At 43.3% G+C, this 18,903-nt stretch overlaps 1 long non-coding RNA gene across 3 annotated transcripts in view; it reads left to right on the forward strand.

Annotated features, from left to right (window-relative positions):
• The window catches only part of LOC127484245 (uncharacterized), a 104,166-nt gene that overhangs the window by 37,460 nt on the left and 47,803 nt on the right, over positions 1-18,903 (forward strand). For all 3 annotated transcript variants that reach the window (XR_011382264.1, XR_011382265.1, XR_011382266.1), the window contains exon 2: positions 18,041-18,201. This is a non-coding gene — a long non-coding RNA (uncharacterized lncRNA). The remainder of the gene's footprint in view (positions 1-18,040; positions 18,202-18,903) is intronic.

Genomic DNA, 18,903 nt, shown 5'->3' on the forward strand with positions numbered 1-18,903 from the left:
TCATTGAGAAATGTGTTGTGATTCCAAGTCCCAATCCTGTTACTGACCTGCTTTCTCCTCCCTAGATGTGTTGAGTTCCACAATGGTGTGTCATGGTTTGAGTCTTCTCTTTCTGTCAACTGTACTTGGTGGGTGTTGTGGGCATTGTGGGCATTGGTGTTAACCCACTTTGCCACAACACTGGCCCCTCACTTTCACACTGAAAAACTTTTCCAACTTCTAGTTAGCAGCCTGTGGAATGGTGTTAATAAAATGTTATGCAGAAGGGCATTGACACAATGAATGACCCACTGTAAGCTCTGGCTTGTTCATTGTTATTTTCATCACTAGTTGTGGAGGAAGAATGGATAGCATTGTGAGATTAAAAGGGGTATACACATGGGTGTATGAATGTGCCGGCCTGTAGTGAGACTGCCAGGTTGGCACCTCGCCTTCTACCTGTGGGGCTCTGATCGATGCTGAAGATACGTGGCCGAATGTTTAAGAAGGAACTTAATAGAAAAGTTCCCCACAGAGAGCAACTGTCCTTGGATTTGTTGGTTGTGTACATGGTGACTTATCATGGCATGTTTTATATATATATATATATATATATATATATATATACATGTTTTTTCTTCTGTGCATTTGGAAGTTGTATGAGTGCCTCTGAAGACATGAGAATTATGGAATGCCAAAAGAAGTAAAGACCCACAAAATGTAGTTTTAAGAGTTAGAACCCTGCAGCTGTGAGAAAAACAGTTGAGACGGTGGAAAATGGAAGGGGCTGGCATAGGAAGCATGTGCCTTGTTTCATCCCAGCCCGGCTTCTAGGGGAAGGATTATAAGCCGTTGGCAGCAGGAGGGGAGAGGGAGAATCGGTTCAATAGCAGCAAAGGAGCTATCTGATTTCTGAGGTCACTACAATGGAAAGAAGGTCGAAGCCCTTGACTGAGATTGGGAGGGACTGAGACAACCACAGATAGGAGTAAAGAAAAAGATAATAGAGGAGCACTCGGGGCCTTGGAAGAGAAGACTTTCCAGGAAGCTGAAGCGTGGGATCAAGGGCATCATGAAAAAGGAAGCGAGGCTTAGAGGTGGGGTAAAGAATGCACTTCCGGATTCTGTTTTGTCTGCAAGTCACTGACACATGAAGAAGCTTGAATGTGCAGAAATGTTTCTGGTTTGCTAGTGAAAGAATTGTGAATATGTAAGCACAAAAATAGCTTTTAAATACAAAATGTAAGCAAATCACCTCGAGAGGCAGGCAGGTGTCCTCTCTGCATCTCCATAGAACGAGGAATGCATCAGTCAAGGAAAGATCAGAAGGAACTTGCTAGAAGAGGTTGAAAAAGTTGGGCATCACTAACCAGCCATCCTCACTCCTCAAGCTAGCCTCTTTTGTAGCCCTGGTTTTATACTTAATTTATATTCTGGCTATGATAGCTGCCCCTCTTAAGCTAATTCTTTTTTGGGTCATGGTTGTGTGGAGATTTTTTTTTTTTTTTTTTTGGCAAGTACAAAATGGTGAGATTTAGAAGGAGAAACAAGGGCATGCTGAGTGCTCAGGCTGGGAAGGTGACTCCTTCGGGAGGGGCAGGGAGGGGATATACGGAGAGAAAGCAAGCAGGTCTAGCTTTACAGAGCTGCTTCCATCCCCTCCCTGGAAACCTTTATCTCTGGATGAAGCCTGTTTGCTACTTATTGTAGAAAATGACTGGACTCCTCCTAGACTTGTATGGATTGACCACTGATGTTCTGTCCCCAGAGGGGCACTTTTGCTTGTGTCAATCTTGCCTCACATGTGCTACTGAAAGGAGCTGGTTCCAGCTCTCAACACTGAAGTCTTCCAGCCCTAGAGCTCATGGGGATGCCTTGGTGCCTGCAGCTTGTCTGGGGCAAGGTTGTGAGGTCTCAAGTTCTAGTCTGTTCCTCATCTGGAAGCAAGACTGAGGGGAGTGCTGAGAGCATAGGCTTCATACCACACTCAGTCCCAGTAGGACTTGTTCCTGAGTCGTCACTTGGGGCATAAATCAGCATCTGGGAGCTAATTACAACCCTTTGGTGCAGGGTACATTGCCATCCTGGAAGAGTGTTGTGAGAATTAAACAGGGGTGCCCTGAATGTAAGAATTGTGGTAGCTACTTCAGAAAGAAGTGGCCTAACTTGAAGCGTTAACCATTATTAAATCACCAAATCCTGATAGAGCTCAACATGATTTAGCATTCAGAGTCACCCTTGTGAGAAGCAGCTCAACCACAGATCACATCTGCAACTTGGGGTATCTGGCCATGCAACCTTTATTAAGGTCTTTGTTTTTCCACAGCAATTTAATACCTATGGCATAGATAGATGGATGGATAGATGGATGGATGGATGGATGGATGGATGAATGAATGGTCCTTTTCCTGCATCTCAGTTTCAGCAGTGAAATTCAGAATGAATCTCATATACAGGTGTTTCATATTAGACTGTTCCTAATGCATTCTCCAAACCTGGAAAATTAGTCCAGCTCTTAGGTTTGCGGCAGTAATAGGTTTACATAGAAATCTAATTTTATTCTTCTGGATGAAACAGATGCTAGCAATAACATCTGTGTTCATCTGTGTCATTCTCAGGACTCAGAGTCTCTTAATGTCAAAGAATCTTACTTCCTCCTCCTTTGTTCCCAGTGCCCAGCCTGGAGATGTTCTGACTTGAACTATTTACTCATTTATCCAACCAGACATTTCCAGGGATAATTTAGACTATATTGGATGCTGAAATCCAGCTCTGAATAAAACAGGCATGGGATTACAATCAAGAGAGAGATGGACATCATACAAATAATTGCACACAAATGAATCTCTGTTGAGAAACAGTGAAGGAAAAAGAACACCGTGCGAATATAAGCTGGTGACCCAATGGCAGGATTTCAGGGAAATTGGAGGTTGGCAATGTTGTTGGGGGGCCTGAAGACAGTGAGGCAGATTTACAGAGGCTCTTGTTAGCTGTGGTCTACATTCCCAGACCAGAGTCTCAGCTCACGTCCATAGACAATGATGTGTTCAACTTCCATGTACCGTGTTCAAGTGCCTACTCTGTGCACGCTACTGAGTCCTCACAGTAAGCCAGCATCTTTGCTGTACGCCATCCTCATATTTGAAGTGGTGAAGAATGAGCATCAGCAAAATCACACAGTGAGGCTAGTTTCCCTGAGATAATGGGCCTGGAAAATATCTTCTGATTTCAGGTGGTTTTCTTTTAAAAATCTTGAGTAACAGAAGCTTTTTCTCGAGCAAAGCTCTATGTATAAAGCTGTCAGAAGAGGGCTGCCTGGTTTGGGCTGCAGTGGGGATCAGCTCACCACCTGCTAGTCTCTCCCCCAGGCAGCCTCTAAATTACCTTGGAAGAACCTAAGAATTGTGTGAGGCTTGATTTTTAAAACTGCAATTCTATACAGATTGTACTTCTCAGCTCACGAGCCCCTGCAGCTCAGTTACTACTGGATGAGCACAATTAAATGCCAACAGTTATTAGAACTCCATGACTGTAAGGGAGACCTCACTAAACCCAGTTAATGAGCAACCCCTGCTAAATATTCATGACTATTAATATTAGCTAAGTCTTCCTAATCTCGGGCTCATTTAGATTTTCACCTGTGATGCTTTTATGTAAACAAGGAAGCTGAAACGGTCAGGAAATCGTGCCTGGTTTCCAGCAGGTGCACAAGATTTGTTGATTGGCTTTCTCAGGTGATCCCTGGGGAAGCAATATTTGAGTGCCTACAAAGCAGACCACATTCCTCCTCCTGGGACAAAGCAAAGATGTAGACTATCTGGGCTCGGCTCTTGAAGCCTTGGCAATTCAGTTGCAGACAGAACATGTGTGCTGAAACAATTAGACAGCCCTTTAAGATGGAAACTAATCAAGTGCTAAATCATTTACTGCAGCTACTAGTGCTATGAGAGGTCAGAGCAGAAAGCGATTAACAGGAGGGAAATGGGATAATGGGGGTTAACTGTAAAGGCAAGTGGTCCTTCTGCTGGGTCTTGATAAACTGTAGAACTGAGAGTTCCAAGGAAAGGCATTCAAGGCAGGGGCAGTTGGAGAAGTAAAGACATAGAGGCAGGAATTCATACAGCTGTGCAGGGGAGGAAGTAGAGATTTGAGAGATGGGCAAACATGCTGGATGTTGGGTAACAGAAAGTGACGTTGGGGTGTGTGTGTGTCAGGGTGTGTTAATAAACAGGTTACACCCCTTAATGCAAGACATAATCACAAGAACAGAAAAGAACAAGAGCAATCAGAGCTCTGGTTAGTTGGGTCCAGCTCCTGTGAGCTTTCATAGTGGATGGGTTATAACCAGAGTATGTGAAGTCAGAGGAGCTCTTGCCTGATCTCATGGGACTTGGGAACCATGGCAGGCTCTTCTGAGAGGATGTTGTATTTTGGAAGGCTTTTTTTTCAGGGTGCTTTTTGAAAGAGTGGATGTTGCCTCCCTTTTGAGTCTTCTGATGCTTGCAGGCTCACAATGATGACTCTAGAGGTTTGCTTTGTGAAATTCTTGATAATTACTTACAGTTTAAGAATAGTTCCAAATGTATTATAAATGTTCAGTAATCCAAATGCTCTTAATAGTAATTTGGAAAAGGATAGAGTTTACATGATAACAAAGCATGAAGATGCCTCTCTTTGTTAATAAATGAGGTGATATATCTCTAATAATCCTGCACTGATGTTTTTGTAAATATAGGAAAAAAAGCATTCAACAGATCAAACTGTCAAATTGGGCATGTACCAATACCAGCCTTGATCTCTGTAATGATGATATCCCTTTTGTATTGACTTTTGTGAATAAGCAATGGAAGTATTGCCTACCACCTCAAATTTTTATGACCTTCCTGATGGATCTCCATAATTCAGTAGAAGGACAAGGCTAGTTGCTATAGGACAGTGTATAGAAGGGATTGGAAATGAGACAATGATTTAGTGTCTCGGAGTTAGCCAATCACTGTGTTTAAGTGTTAACAGTAAAGATGATATATACATTTATCAAATGGTCAACACTCAATGAATGAAAGTACTTTACATGCTTTATCTCATTGGATATCCTAAACACTCCATTTGCGTGTGTATTTTTGTCCTATTTTTTGAATGAGACAACTAGGGGATGGAAATTGACTCACATGGCTAGAAAATGGTGGCAGTAGTGATATGAATCTAAATATTCCTGACTAGATTTCATTATCTTTATCTTGAATTTACAGTTTCTGTGCTAGACATTATTGGTTGCCTACCCAAGATAGGTTTTGTTCAAGTAGGCAATGTATCCAGCTAAAAATTGTACTCAGACTCCCTTGCACCTATGGGTGGTCATGTGATTTGATTAAAGCCAATGAGGCATAGGCTGATTGTTCTTACTGATTTCCCAGTAGAGGCATAGATTCTTCCATCAACTCCCTTATTCCTATTCCTGCATTGAACGTGGATGCAATGAAATGTAATAGCCATTTTGCAAACACATGGGAAGGAGCCAACTGCTTAGATAGTGAAGCAAGAACATAGAAGTAGACAGAGTCTTTGACTCTGCCGAACAGCTGCATGGATCTTGGTTGGCCTGTACTCGAACTTTTTATGTGATTAAAAAAAAAAAAACAACAAACTTTAATTTGCTTCCGTTACTTGCAGCTTAAAGTGTTTCTGACATACAAAATGTACTTTTTAGCCCTTGACAGACATCAGGGTTTTTCAGTCATGAAACATATTCAGGTTTTGGGCTGGATAATTCTTTGTGTTTGGGTGCTGTTCTGTGCATTGTTTAGCAGAATCTGTGGCCTCTTTCTACCACGTGTCACAATCAAAAATGTCTTCAGAATTTGCCAAATGTCCCTTGGGAGCAAAAGAGCTCCTGTCACTACCACACATTTGATCAGGTCGATAGATATGTTTTACTGATGTAAAAGATGAGAAATCTGAAATTCTAAGACATGAAAATGACGTGACAAGAGCTGTAACATTAGTAAGTAGGGGACCTAGGCTGAAACCCAGGATAGTTGGCATTGCAGTGCCTGAATCATTTATTTTGGTTAAGGCCACTGATCCAATTAGTTGAATGGACCTCTTCTTTAGAGGCTGCCTGATTGTCGTAAGGAGGTATTGTGGTTGGATAAGGCAGATTCTTTGGTGAACAGAAGATAAAATATAGAATCCCTTTTCCCTGCTCACTTGAACAGGAAGATGCTCCTAATTGTTTCAAAAGGCAGTTCACAAATTAGGACATCCTAAGCACACTGATGTCACTGTCCTCACTGTAATTGGATTGCCCTCCCTTATTTTCCCCACATTCTGATATAAGTGAGCCCCAATAATACATTGTCCTCAGTTAACCCTTGGAAAGTTATAGCAAATATCCCAGAAATAGTTCATTTCGATTTGATTCTTTTTGCCTCATGCTTCATTTACTGTGAAAGAAATCTGAGGGAGACACCAGACACCTGGGTGTATGTACACACACACACACACACACAGACACACACACACAGACATGGGCTTACGAGTCAAATGCCTCTTCTGGCTTTTTTTTTTTTTTTTTTTTTGCTTCTGGATTTCTCAATGTGATTGCCCTCTGGGGTATGATCTCTGTAGCATTATCGTGAGTTCCAATTCTGGGCCTTTAAGTAAAAGAACACAGATGCTTTTAGTCCACTGTTGACAAGAGAATGGTTCTTCCCTGGACATCCGGAGCAGGGAGTGCCTCTGCAGGAAAGGAGGTTTCTTCAAGGGGACAGTGCTTTATTGACCCAGTTCAGACTTGACTTTCGGCTCTCATTTTTTCCTAATGTTTTCAGGCCCAAAGTCAATTCATTTTTGAAGTGCATCTCTGGTGTCTTCAGAGAATCCCCAGAAAGTCTGCTAGACTTGCTAATAGCAACCGAGGCTGAAGCGTGTCACCTCAGTAACTACCAGCCTCTGTCAGCGTTGTCTGGGCTTATTGTGGCAAGTTATTGGTGGCTTATCATCATCTTGTGACACTAAGGTATATATATGAGCACTCCTCAAGGGGACATTTTAAGAAAAATAAGGATGTATAGGCAGCTTTGCCTCCTATTTCTGATTTTTAGTAATTTTTATTTTTCTATATTGTATGCTGTTTTAAATGGTTTTACTTTTTTGAATAGAGGCATAATTAAATAGTAAATTTATAAACCTGATTTTTTGAAACAACCCATTGCTTTGATGGGGAATTATAAAACAATTTAATAAAACTGCTATGAAAATCTAGTTCAAATTGTTAGGTAAACAGAAGACAAAAATGAAAGCTAATACATAAATATGAATATACTTTGTAATTGGAAAACTATCCATTTCTTCAAGTCTTGATGTTATATACCAATTGAATCTGTTTGTTTATTGAGAAAACATTCATGTCATGCCTACCATGCAGTAGACATGGTATTAGAGTATTCAAGGCAATTTTAAAAAGTGATTTTTTTCCCATGAGGGATGTCTGTTTGATAGGAAATTCAAGTTTAAAAATAGCTAATTTTTAATGACACAGCAAAGAGCTGGCGCTGAGGCTCACTAGGCTAATCCTCCGCCTGCAGCACTGGCACACCGGGTTCTGGTCCCGGTCGGGGCGCTGGATTCTGTCCCGGTTGCCCCTCTTCCAGGCCAGCTCTCTGCTATGGCCCGGGAGTGCAGTGGAGGATGGCCCAAGTGCTTGGGCCCTGCACCCCATGGGAGACCAGGAGAAGCACCTGGTTCCTGGCTTTGGATCAGCGCAGTGCGCCGGCCACAGCGCACTGGCCGCAGCAGCCATTGGAGGGTGAACCAACAGCAAAGGAAGACCTTTCTCTCTGTCTGTCTGTCTGTCTCTCTCTCTCTCTCACTGTCCACTCTGCCTGTCCAAAAAAAAAAAAAAAAAAAAAAAAAAAAAAAAAAAAAAAAAAGCTGTAGGAACAAAAATTAGAAAGTGAAATGAAAAGTGACAACTGTGTGGAAATTGCCATCTTTGTCATCCACAAAAATCTTTATTATGGGGAATTACAATTTTCTCTACTCATGATTCTATTGGAGGGGCCTCTGCTTCCCAGCAAGTAATGGGAAAATGTTGAAGGGCAGCCTCCCCACCCCGACTTACTTTCCCGAAGTGAAGATGAATACCCAGTTTGTAGAGAGTTTGATATGTGTTAGACCATATTTTCCCTACAGTGTGCAGAGTCACATCTCCAGTTCTCTTGGGTTATCATTCTATGGAGATCTGGTTTTTAGAGGCAAGGTGATCTGGTCTTCAATGTATACTCAACCTGTTCTTAGAGTTCTACAAGAGGCAGATATCTGTTCTAGATTTGGGACAGGATATTAGGACAAAGCTCCCATTTTTGTCTTGGACCCAAATATTCTGCGATGCCTGGGGGGGTTCTCGTTATCAGATGATGGTTAACAAAACTATCCATTGATATCCATTTAACTTATTCAGAGATAAGTATCTATCACTTAAACTCCAGATGGCTGGAGAGATGAGTTATCAGCATTCCTTACATTTTAAAGATCTCATTTGAAACCATAACCACCTCATGAGAAGGTAGCAGTGGGCACTACTTTTTGCATTTTGCATATGAAGAACTAGATAGAGGTAGAGATTGTGTGGAATAATAGAATGCCAGTCCCACAGGTGTGGGTTCAAGTCCTGGTCTGCTCTCTGTGAGCCAGCTGACCTGGGGGTAAGTTTCTTCATTGGTAAGTCTCACCTCCTTCTTCTCTAAAATTGGGAAACCTCACCATCCTTGTATTTTGGTAAGAACTAGACATTGTCTAGAGAGAACACTAACCACAACATCTAAGGTGTGGCAGGTGCTCTAGGTATTTGACTTGAGTTGGCGTTGAAATATGAAGTCAAAGCAAAACTGAAGCACTCAGGAACATTGAAGAGGTAGCTGAATGGGAGATCACCTGGACAATGTCCAAAATGGAATGCAGCTGTCTTGGGCAGCCTCAGAGAGGTATTATGCATTGTAATAGGAGTTGCTTTCATTCATAAGTTAAAACTAGATGGAAGAGTTGGCATTGTTAAGTTGCAACTTACAATGCTGGCATTCCATACTGGGGGAATCACCAGTTCAAGTTCTGGCTTCTTCTGATTCAACTGTCTGCTAATGCACTTGGGATAACAATAGAAGATTGTCCAGTTACTTGGGCACTTGCCACCAACATGGGACACATGAATGTAATTCCTGGCTGCTGTCTTTGGCCTGTCCCAGACCTGGCTATTGTAGCCATTTGGGGAGTGAACCAGTAGTTGGAAGTTCTCTGTCTCTCCCCCTCTCTTTGTTGCTCTACCTTTCAAATTGTGTGTGTGTGTGTGTGTGTGTGTGTGTATGTGTGTTTTAACATGATGGATATTGTAAGTTTCAGACTGTGTTAAACTCAGGGAGAGGCAGCTTCTTTCCCAGGAGAGTCTGTTTTTTTTTTTTTTTTTTTTTTTTTTTTTGGGTCAGGGTAGCCAATGGTTGGGTTGTGAACAGTGTGGTACAGATCCAGAATGTTCCAGAAAGGGAAAGACCAGCTACTCTTTTTCCTCAATGATATCTCCAGTGCCTATACCACAGTGTGCATATCTCGTTGCCCAGTTAATATTTGGAGAGCCAGTGTGTAACTGACCTCAGAGATAGCAGAGCTCTGTGAGCTCAAATCAGTGGAGGAAACCTGTAAAAAGTGGCACTTGAGAAAGACCATGAGGAATGAGTAGGCTTTGAAACCGCAAGGTTAGAAGACAGCTGGAGTGGTTAACACAACTATAGAAACTGTTTTGTTGTGTATACTGAGGGGCTGGGAGAGGTGGATCCATCTTACAGATTGCTGGGAATTACAGCATGATATATTCAGCTGTAGCATTTGTATCTCTTCTGAAGATGGTGGAGATAACTGGATTGGCTCTGCAATTTGGTCATCAGTCATAGAAAATCATGTTGTGCACTTGGGATTTTCCAGGTTGTTGGTGGCAACAATAATTCTTGAAAGCAGGCAATTTAGAATTATTCCTTCATGCCTAGGGAATTTGGTGGGCGCATGTGGGAGGGAAAATGGCAAAGCAAGGGGACAAAGCTTGATGCATACACAGTCTCCCTACAAATGAGCCTGAGTTATAACTGAACAGTCATGACACTCTCCATTAATTTAATGCAATTAATTTTTTTCATACACCACTTTCAATGCTACAAAGTACTTTACAGGGAGAGGCAAAAGGAGATAATGAGATAATGTTTTATGAAACCATGCAGCAGCAAGTTTCCTATCATTAGCAAGACAGAAGAATATATTAAAAACGGCATGGATAAAATAAAACTCTGAAATTGTAACCAGAGAAGAAAGTGCAGAAGCAGGATGTGGCTCTTAAAGCTCTTTATTCTTTACTGTAAAAATAGCTCAACTTGTGGGTGGGATTCTGAGTGAGACTGAAGGCTGAGCATCGCCCTTGCTAGAGTATTTAGTCCTGGGAAAATTTGCTCATTTCTATTGCTTAGACATAAGATACCCCGGGTGGTGGAGAGAAGGCTTTTGGAGCCAACCAAATGTGAGATATGATCCAGTTCAGCCCTCACTAGCTGCCTGTTTTGGCTGCTTGTGACTCAACTTCCTCATTCACTAAACAGGTAGGAAAACCTAACTTGGGGGGCCAGCGCTGTGGTGGAATATGCTAAGCCTCTGCCTGCAGGGCCAGCATCCTGTGTGGGCACTGGTTCGTGCCCTGGCTGCTACTCTTCTCAATCAGCTCTCTGCTTATGGCCTGGAAAAGCCATAGAAGATGACTCAAGGGCTTGGACTCCTGCATTCATGTAGAAGACCCAGAAGCTCCTGGTTCCTGGCTTTGGATTGGCTCAGCTCTGGCTGTTATGGCCATTCGGGAAGTGAATCAGTGGGTGGAAGATTTTTCTTTGTCTCTGTCTCTGTAACTTTGCCTCTCAAATAAATTAAAAACAAACAAAACAACAAAACTTGGGGCCGGCATTGTGGCTCACTTGGTTAATCCTGCACCTGCAGTGCCAGCATCCCATATGGGCGCCGGGTTCTAGTCCCGGTTGCTCCTCTTCCAGTCCAGCTCTCTGCTGTGGCCCGGGAGGGCAGTGGAGGATGGCCCAAGTGCTTGGGCCCCTGTACCCACAAGGGAGACCAGGAAGAAGCACCTGGTTCCTGGCTTCGGATCAGTGCAGCACTGGCCGTAGCAGCCATTTGGGGAGTGAACCAACGTAAGGAAGACCTTTCTCTCTGTCTCTCACTGTCTATAACTCTATCTGTCAAATAAATAATAATAAAAACTTAAACAAAAAACTCAGGGCTGATGTTGTGATGCAGCAGTTTAATCTGTTTGCAACACCAGCATCCCATATCAGAGTGCTGATCTGAGTCCCAGCTGCTTTGCTTCTGTTCCAGCTTCCTGCTAATGCACCTTGTAAAGAATTGGAAGATGGCTCAATTACCTGTGTCCCTGTTACCCACATGGGAGACCAGGATGGAGTTCTGGGCTCCTGGCTTCAGGGGGCTCAGACCTGGCTATAGTGGGCATCTGGGGAGTAAGCCAGCCAGCAGATAAAAGGTTTGCTTTCTGTGTCTTGTCTTCTCTCTCCATGTCACTCTGCCTTCGGAATTAATAGATAAATCTTAAAAAGATAGCTCATCTCAAAGTTATGATGAAAATTAGGTTTGCAAATTGCTTTAGCACACTGGTCAGCACACACTGAAGGCTTGACAAATGCCACTTCCACTCTACTTTTGTTTGTAGCAAAAGGCTGTCTGCTCAGCCTGTGTCATGGTTTGGATCTTCCTTGCTGCAATTGTACATGTGTGTACATGCACATGTGTGTGTGTTGTGGGGGTGGATCTGGAATAGGGGGTGTCATCAGCTGGTACTATTGCCTACCTATTTTTTAAAAAATATTTATTTGAAAGAGTTGGAGAGACAGATCTTCCATCTGCTGGTTCACTCCTTAGATGACTGCAACAGCTGGAACTGGGCCAGGCCAGAGCCAGGAGTTTATTCCCAGTTCTCCCCCATGGATACAGGGGCCCTGGTACCTGGGACATTCTCTGCTGCTTCCCCAGACCATCAGCTGGGAGCTGGATCAGAAGTGGAGCAGCAGGGATGTGAACCAGCTGGCTGCTTTTACCAGCTATGCCACAACGCTGGTCTCTGTGTAACACCTGCTGTTCCCATTTATCTTATGCGCAGAGTTCCAGTATTGTCCCATCCTCACCAAGCGACCTGGATAAATCTGAACTGGTCTAAGCCCATAATAGTCCCATTATCTCAATACTTATTTCCTTTGAGGATGGACGTTGTGATTGCGTTCTGAAAAAAAGGGGAATTTTTCTGAGAGAATTTTAAAAAATTTCATTGCTCTTGAAAAGAGATAGGATCAGAGAAGAAGTAGTCCTTGTCATTCTACTTGATACTATATCTACATGGAATGCACGGGGCTGCAGCAGCAGTCCAGGATCCAGGAGTGAAGTTAGCTCCAGAAGAATATGCTATAGAAAGAGGCAAGGACTGTGGGTCTTGGAGATGGTGTGTGCTACCTGCTAAATTAGCCAGCTCTGTGGTGGCCCGTGCTATACACCTAGTATGGGAGATAACATCCCTTTATCATTTCTGCAATATGGAATTGAGTTTTGTGTTACTTACAAATGAAAGCATCCTAATTGATACAAGAGGGGCTGTCGGGTCAGGATCTGGAGTTTAACACTGAGTTTGATTCATCTTCAAGTTTACAGGAAGATCTTTGTTGCTTTCACTGGCGCAGGTTTATCTGAAGTGGAATGAGAAAAATGGATCCCCATGTCAGCCTGTCCTAAGCCCTCCCCCTCTCCCCCCACCCTGGGGAAACATTTGGAAGCAAGCACCTGTCCTGTTCCTATACATAGAGGGACATCTGACTGGGCCTAGTGGAAACAGGAGCTGTCCAGCCTAGAAAAGAGAAGGCGGATGCTACAAATAATTTATAGAGCACCCATTTGATGTCTGAACACTCATATTTTAATCTCCATGATGAAAGTTTAAAAAGACATTGGTTTTGTTAGCCTCATTTAAATATAGGGAAATTGAGGTTCAGAAAGCGTCACCGGTTGGCCTAGATCTGTCTGTCATTAAGTGGGAGAGCCGGTGTGAAAATGTTAGAATCCAAGTGGTATTTCCCAGGTAGAGAGATGGATGCCAACTAACTTAAGGGGCTTGTACGAACAAGTTCATTGCCAGGCCTGCCTATAACCCAGATTTCTTGATGTCTTGTCCTGAGTTTCTTAAATTGGTTTTCCTAGCCAAGCTTCTCTAATGCCAGCAATGAGTAGATTAGCAGAGATTTGCCTATTGAATCCATCTAACCATCCATTCACCCATTCAGTACTTACTGTACCTACTATATATTCAGCACTGTGCTAAGTATTGGGTACACACTGGTGAACATGGTTGGGGCTGCTCTGCAGGGCTGTCAAGGGTGAAACTGAGATACCAGGAGAGGTAGCCAGAGCAGACCAGGGGCAGAGAAGACAGGGACGTGGTGGAAAACTGGGCCTCTGTGGCACAGGGTCCAGGAGAGAGGCTCCATGGCTGACGGTGATGTCTCAGAACCTCAAGACATCCTGTCTCTGTTGAGAGCCACACTCTGTGTTTAATGGCAGAGTGAGGAGGAGGAGTTGAGGATGCAGAAAAACTGGCTTCCAGAAGGATTCTGCTTTGTGGGTCTGCTTTCTCTCAACCCCACCAGGAAGCGTTCAGATGGAGTCCACGTGTTGAAACAGCATCCGGTAAATGTCAGCACTGGCAGCACTCTGCAGGCCTGCACATCTCCCCAGAGAAGCCCATAGGGGGACTGAGAAACTCCCAGTGCTGTGCTGGCCAATGTTTAACAACAAGCTCTCCAGGCAGTGGCATGGGACAATGGGTTCCTGACTTGGTGCACTTTCCACCACTTTCTGTGGCATGAGTGCTCCCACCATGATTGATTTCAAGCCACCCAACAATGTGATGTCAGTCAATTTCCAGAATTCCTAAAAATAGCTGGCTTGGGAGGCATTGGGCATCTGGGGCCACCTGTGGTGTTGTCAGCACCCCAACGTCTCTGGAAGGGAGTGCATGCTGGCCACAGATGATTTAGGGGGTGGAGCCAGTACCAGCATGGACCCTTGCCCTTGATCCCCTTGCATTTGCTTTCTTCATCTTGGAACATGGGTTGATTACAGGCCCCCTCCTTTCTGCCTACCCTCCTCCTTGGCAGTTTTTTATTTCTGATTAAAAAATAAGAGGTAGATCAGACCTCTTGGTTTCTGTTTAAACAAGAGATATTTCTTGGGCTTGTTATTGATTTTTCTGTTATTCCCACAATGCATCAAGTTAGAAAAAGAGGTTAGCATTATTTTTCCTGCAAGGAAAAGTAAACATCCTATGGGCTTTTCCTCATACCATGAACTAGTGCCTTGTGAAATACATTACGAAGTGAGACACCATGTGACAGGTTCCGGGGGCTGCCTGCAGAGGAGCTCCTATTCCCAGCAAGCTGCTCCTGCCCTCAGCACCATTTAGAATTTTATTTGCTCAGCCTGCAGAGAAGAACTGCGAATATTATGGACTCTAGCTATGAATCCTATTAATGGCGTTTGGAAATGAGACTATCACTGTCTTTGCTATTTCATCGGCTGCAGATTAGTCATAATGTGCTAAGGACCCTATCTGACCAGAAGTTCATTTTAAATAGCAGATCTCCCATGCCTGAAGAGGGCTATTAGTGGTTACTATCTTCAGTGGACAGTCACAGGGCAGCCCCAAGAAATGAAGGTTTTTTAAAAAGCAATTAGATGGGCAGAAGGCCAATTCTTGAGATGGAAGGAGGCAAAGAAAAAAAAAAGGAACTGAAATAGAATGGGATTTGGAAGCTAAAAAGCAAGTTAATTTGTCATTGTTAAATGCAAAAGACACCCCTTGCCCTGTCCCCCAGTCAGATGACTGTTTGGGTTGTACTGCTGAGGTCAGCGGGGTGTGTCCTGTTGATGGTGACTTGTTATGTTGGTCCTGTCCTAAATCAATGGAAAACAAAGCCACCGGGTAGAAGTTGCCTTGTCATTTCACTGGTGTAGGAAGTCTTGGCTAATGACCACCCTTGCCTGGAAAATGTTAGTACGGAGCATCTCGGGAAGAAATCGAGGGCAGACACAATGAACAGGAAAGAAGGAGAGGGCGAGAGATGGGGAGAGAGGGAGAAGAGGGGAAATGGTCTTTGGAAAGACTCACCATGTGGTGGTGGCAGAGAGACCCAGCTCTGGAGGCACATGTGCCCGGATGTGAATCCTGTCCCTGTGCAGCACTGGACAAGTTCCTTAACCTCTCTGAGCTTCAACTTCCCCATCTGAAATGGAACCAGGGTGCCCAGGGTTGTAGAGAGAATTAGATGAGAAGGAAACGGAGCACACAGGACACACTCAATAAAATGTCTCCCTCGTCAGGGGTCTGAACAACTGCTCTGAGCCAAAATACAGTTGCGATTAGGCTATGCAATGGTACTTGAAAATTTCTCGGAAAAATCGAATTAAAGGATAATATTTTGGTGCAAATTTCATTTTATTGAGGATTTATTTGTTCATTTGAAAGGCAGAGTTGGAGGGAGAGAGAGAGGAGAGGGGGGAGAGAGAGAAAATGAGAAGTGAGCAGTGAGCGAAGTTATCAGGGAGCTGGATCACAAGAGGAGCAGCCAGGACTCAAACCAGGCACTTGCGTGTGGGACGTGGGTGTCCCCAGCAGTGGTTCACCCCGCTGCACAGCAATGTCTTTTCCAAATTTAACTTTCCCGATAGACTGATTTTATTATTCTCTATAAATTCACTACAGGCTCATTTCTAGAGGAAAAAAATTGGCAAACACAAGCCAAAGGAGAAAATTTAAAATACTGCTAATTATTCCACCCACATGAAGACATTAGGTAGTGATTTTCAAATTTTTCATTGTTACTGAATGACTTCATTCCCTTAGGAGTGACTTCTACTTTTTATTAACATATTTGCTTCAAGATAAGCACTGTACTTTTTGCTGAATGACTTAATATCCCCCATTCCCAGGTTCTTGAGTACAATTGACTCTCTGGGGAGAGTGCATGCTAATTCTATGGCTTCCTGTATTGGTGGATGAACCCACATGTGTCTGGTATTGGGCTGTGTTGTTCAAGGTCATTTTCTCATTCTTTGTGCATATATATGTATATATACACTTACATAAATATATGCCACAATGCTTACAGCTATTGGCTCTGGAGAGGGAGAGTCATGGCACTTAAAATTTTAAATATTCTCTTTTTCTTTGTAATGAATATGTATTATTTTGACAATAAGAAAATTCTCTCTCTGTGTGTGCATATTTGTATAAAACCTCACAGAAAATCTATTGAAACTGGCTTGCAAATTTTGTATTGTCTATACTAGAAATGTAGTAAGGGCAGTGTGTGTGTGTGTGTATGTGTGTGAGATAGAGAGAAAGAGAGAGAGAGAGATGTATTTCAAAAAGTTCATGGAAAATAAATAAAATTTATTTTGATGCAAAATTTGAAATTCATGCATAGATTTTTTTCTGTTGACCTTTTTGAAGATTTCCATGGACTGAAGATTCCTTTTTATAGACACATATATGTATACATGTATATATACACATGTATAAGTGTGTGTGTGTGTGTATATATATATACACACGTAAAAAACTGTCTGAAGGCACTTCAAAATGTCTGCAGAAAATGAAATATTTTTTAAAAAATATTTATTTGCAAGTCAGAGTTACACAGAGAGAAGGAGAGGCAGAGAGAGAGAGAGGTCCTCCATCCACTGGCTCTCTCCCCAGAGGGCTGCAATGGCCGGAGCTGTGCTGATCAGGAGCTGGGAGCTGGGAGCTAGGAGCCAGGAGCCTCGAGCCTCCTCCCAGTCTCTCACGCAGGTGTGGGGGCCCAAGGACTTGGGCCTTCTTCTGCTTCCCCAGGCCATAGCAGAGAGCTGGATCAGAAGTGGAACAGCTGGGTCTCGAACCAGCGCCCATATGGGATGCCGTCGCTTCAGGCCAGGGCGTTAACCAGCTGTGCCACAGCCATAGCCCCGAAAATGAAATTCTAAAGTGAGTTGAGGAGTGACATCTTGCCTCGAAGGTGAGCTAACCACATGCCCTGAGTGCCTGGGTGGGAGTCCTGGCTCTACTCCTGACTCTCACTTCTTGCTCGTATGCACCTTGGGAAGCAGCTGGTGCTAGCTCAAGTGAAGTGATTGGGTTCCTGTCACTCACCTGGGAGACCTAAACTGAGTTCCCGGCTTCGGGTTTCAGCCTGCCCCAGCCCTAGCTACTGCAGACATCTGGGGAGTGAGCCAGTGAATGAGAGCTCTGTCTGTCACTCTGCCTCTCAAATAAATACACGAATAAATGAAAGTATTTATTTTGGTGCAAAAAAATCTGAACTCCATGCATATGTATATTTACTTGTATATATATATATATGTTTTAAAATCTTTAAATAGTTATATTTACATATATGCATATAGTTTTTAAGTACATCATAATCTTTTTTAATATCGGATACATTTTATCACATTATTTCATTGGTTGCACAATATTCTGCATAGTATTCTGTATAATTATAACATTACCAGCCCTACGGTGTTGGGTATTTGGGTTTTCTCAATTTTTTACTGTTAGGCGTGATGCTCTGTAGATTATCCCTGTTTTCATCCTGAATTATTTGACATGTCATATTTAAAACATCTAGTAGTAAGTTTACATTAAGGATAAAATGTGCTCTAAGTTTCAATAGTATAAACAGTGGTTAGTTTCCCAGGCTAGCCCACAGCATTTACTTTAATACACAGTGGAGCTAAACTAGAAGTTTGGTATAATTATGCTATAGTGGGTTCAAAGGTGCCCCTACCCCCATATCATTCAAGCACCCATCACTGTGACTCTATTGGGAAAGTGTCTTTGCTGATGTAATCAAGTAAAGATGACATCATGCTGGGGTAGGATGGGCCCTGGATCCACTGACTGTTGTCTTTGTACTGTATTTGGACACAGGAATACAGGGAGGAGGGCCCTGTGAAGGTGGAGACAGACTCGGGAGTTTTGCTGCCACAAGACAAGGCCTACTGGAAGAAGCAGGGGAGGAGTCTTCCCCACGGTCTTCAGAGGGAGAGGGCATGCTGACACTCGACTTCAGAATTCTGGCTTTCAGTACAGTGAGTGAATAAGTTTCTATTTTTCTAAGCCGCCCAGTTTGTGGTACTTTGTTGTGATAGTTCTAGAAATCTAACACGTGTACCTGATCATTTTTTGGAATGTGTTTCTCCATAGAATGAATATTATAAAGGGCTGCTAGATTCTGAGATAGCCTATGAAACTATTCAATACGTGCCTAGCATAGTTGAAACATAACTGTCAGATTTAAAACGGTTTGAAGCAGTGTTTCTATGAATTACAACCACTACACCAGCGGGAAAGACCTGGAAGACAGTTCCCAGTTCTGCCATTAGGTGGCACTTGCAGCAGCAGGTTCTCAGGTGGGCGGCTCCCACTTTAACTCATCCAACTTAAGGATCACCTATTGTGCTGGTATGAAGTGATGGACCACACTGAGTCCAGTCCTGCACAGGATGCATAATTCAGTGGAGGATGAGGGAAATGGGGGCTTGGGGAGGATGGTGAGGGTGAACTGCATGGGCTCTTGTTGGGACTGGCGAGGTGGGCTGGGGTGCCTGGCGTCAGACCTCATGGTAATGTCAGCCTGATGGAGGCTCCCTTGAAATGAAGTAGGGATACTGAGAGGGACTGGGTGGGTATGGAATGGTAAGGGTTGAGTGTCTCTGGGCTGGAGAGCATCTACAAAGTTGGGTTGTTAGATTTCAAGGGATCGCCTTCTGTGTACATACGAGAGACAAATT

This window comes from Oryctolagus cuniculus, chromosome 15 (assembly GCF_964237555.1).
Source record: "Oryctolagus cuniculus chromosome 15, mOryCun1.1, whole genome shotgun sequence".
Lineage (NCBI taxonomy): Eukaryota > Metazoa > Chordata > Mammalia > Lagomorpha > Leporidae > Oryctolagus > Oryctolagus cuniculus.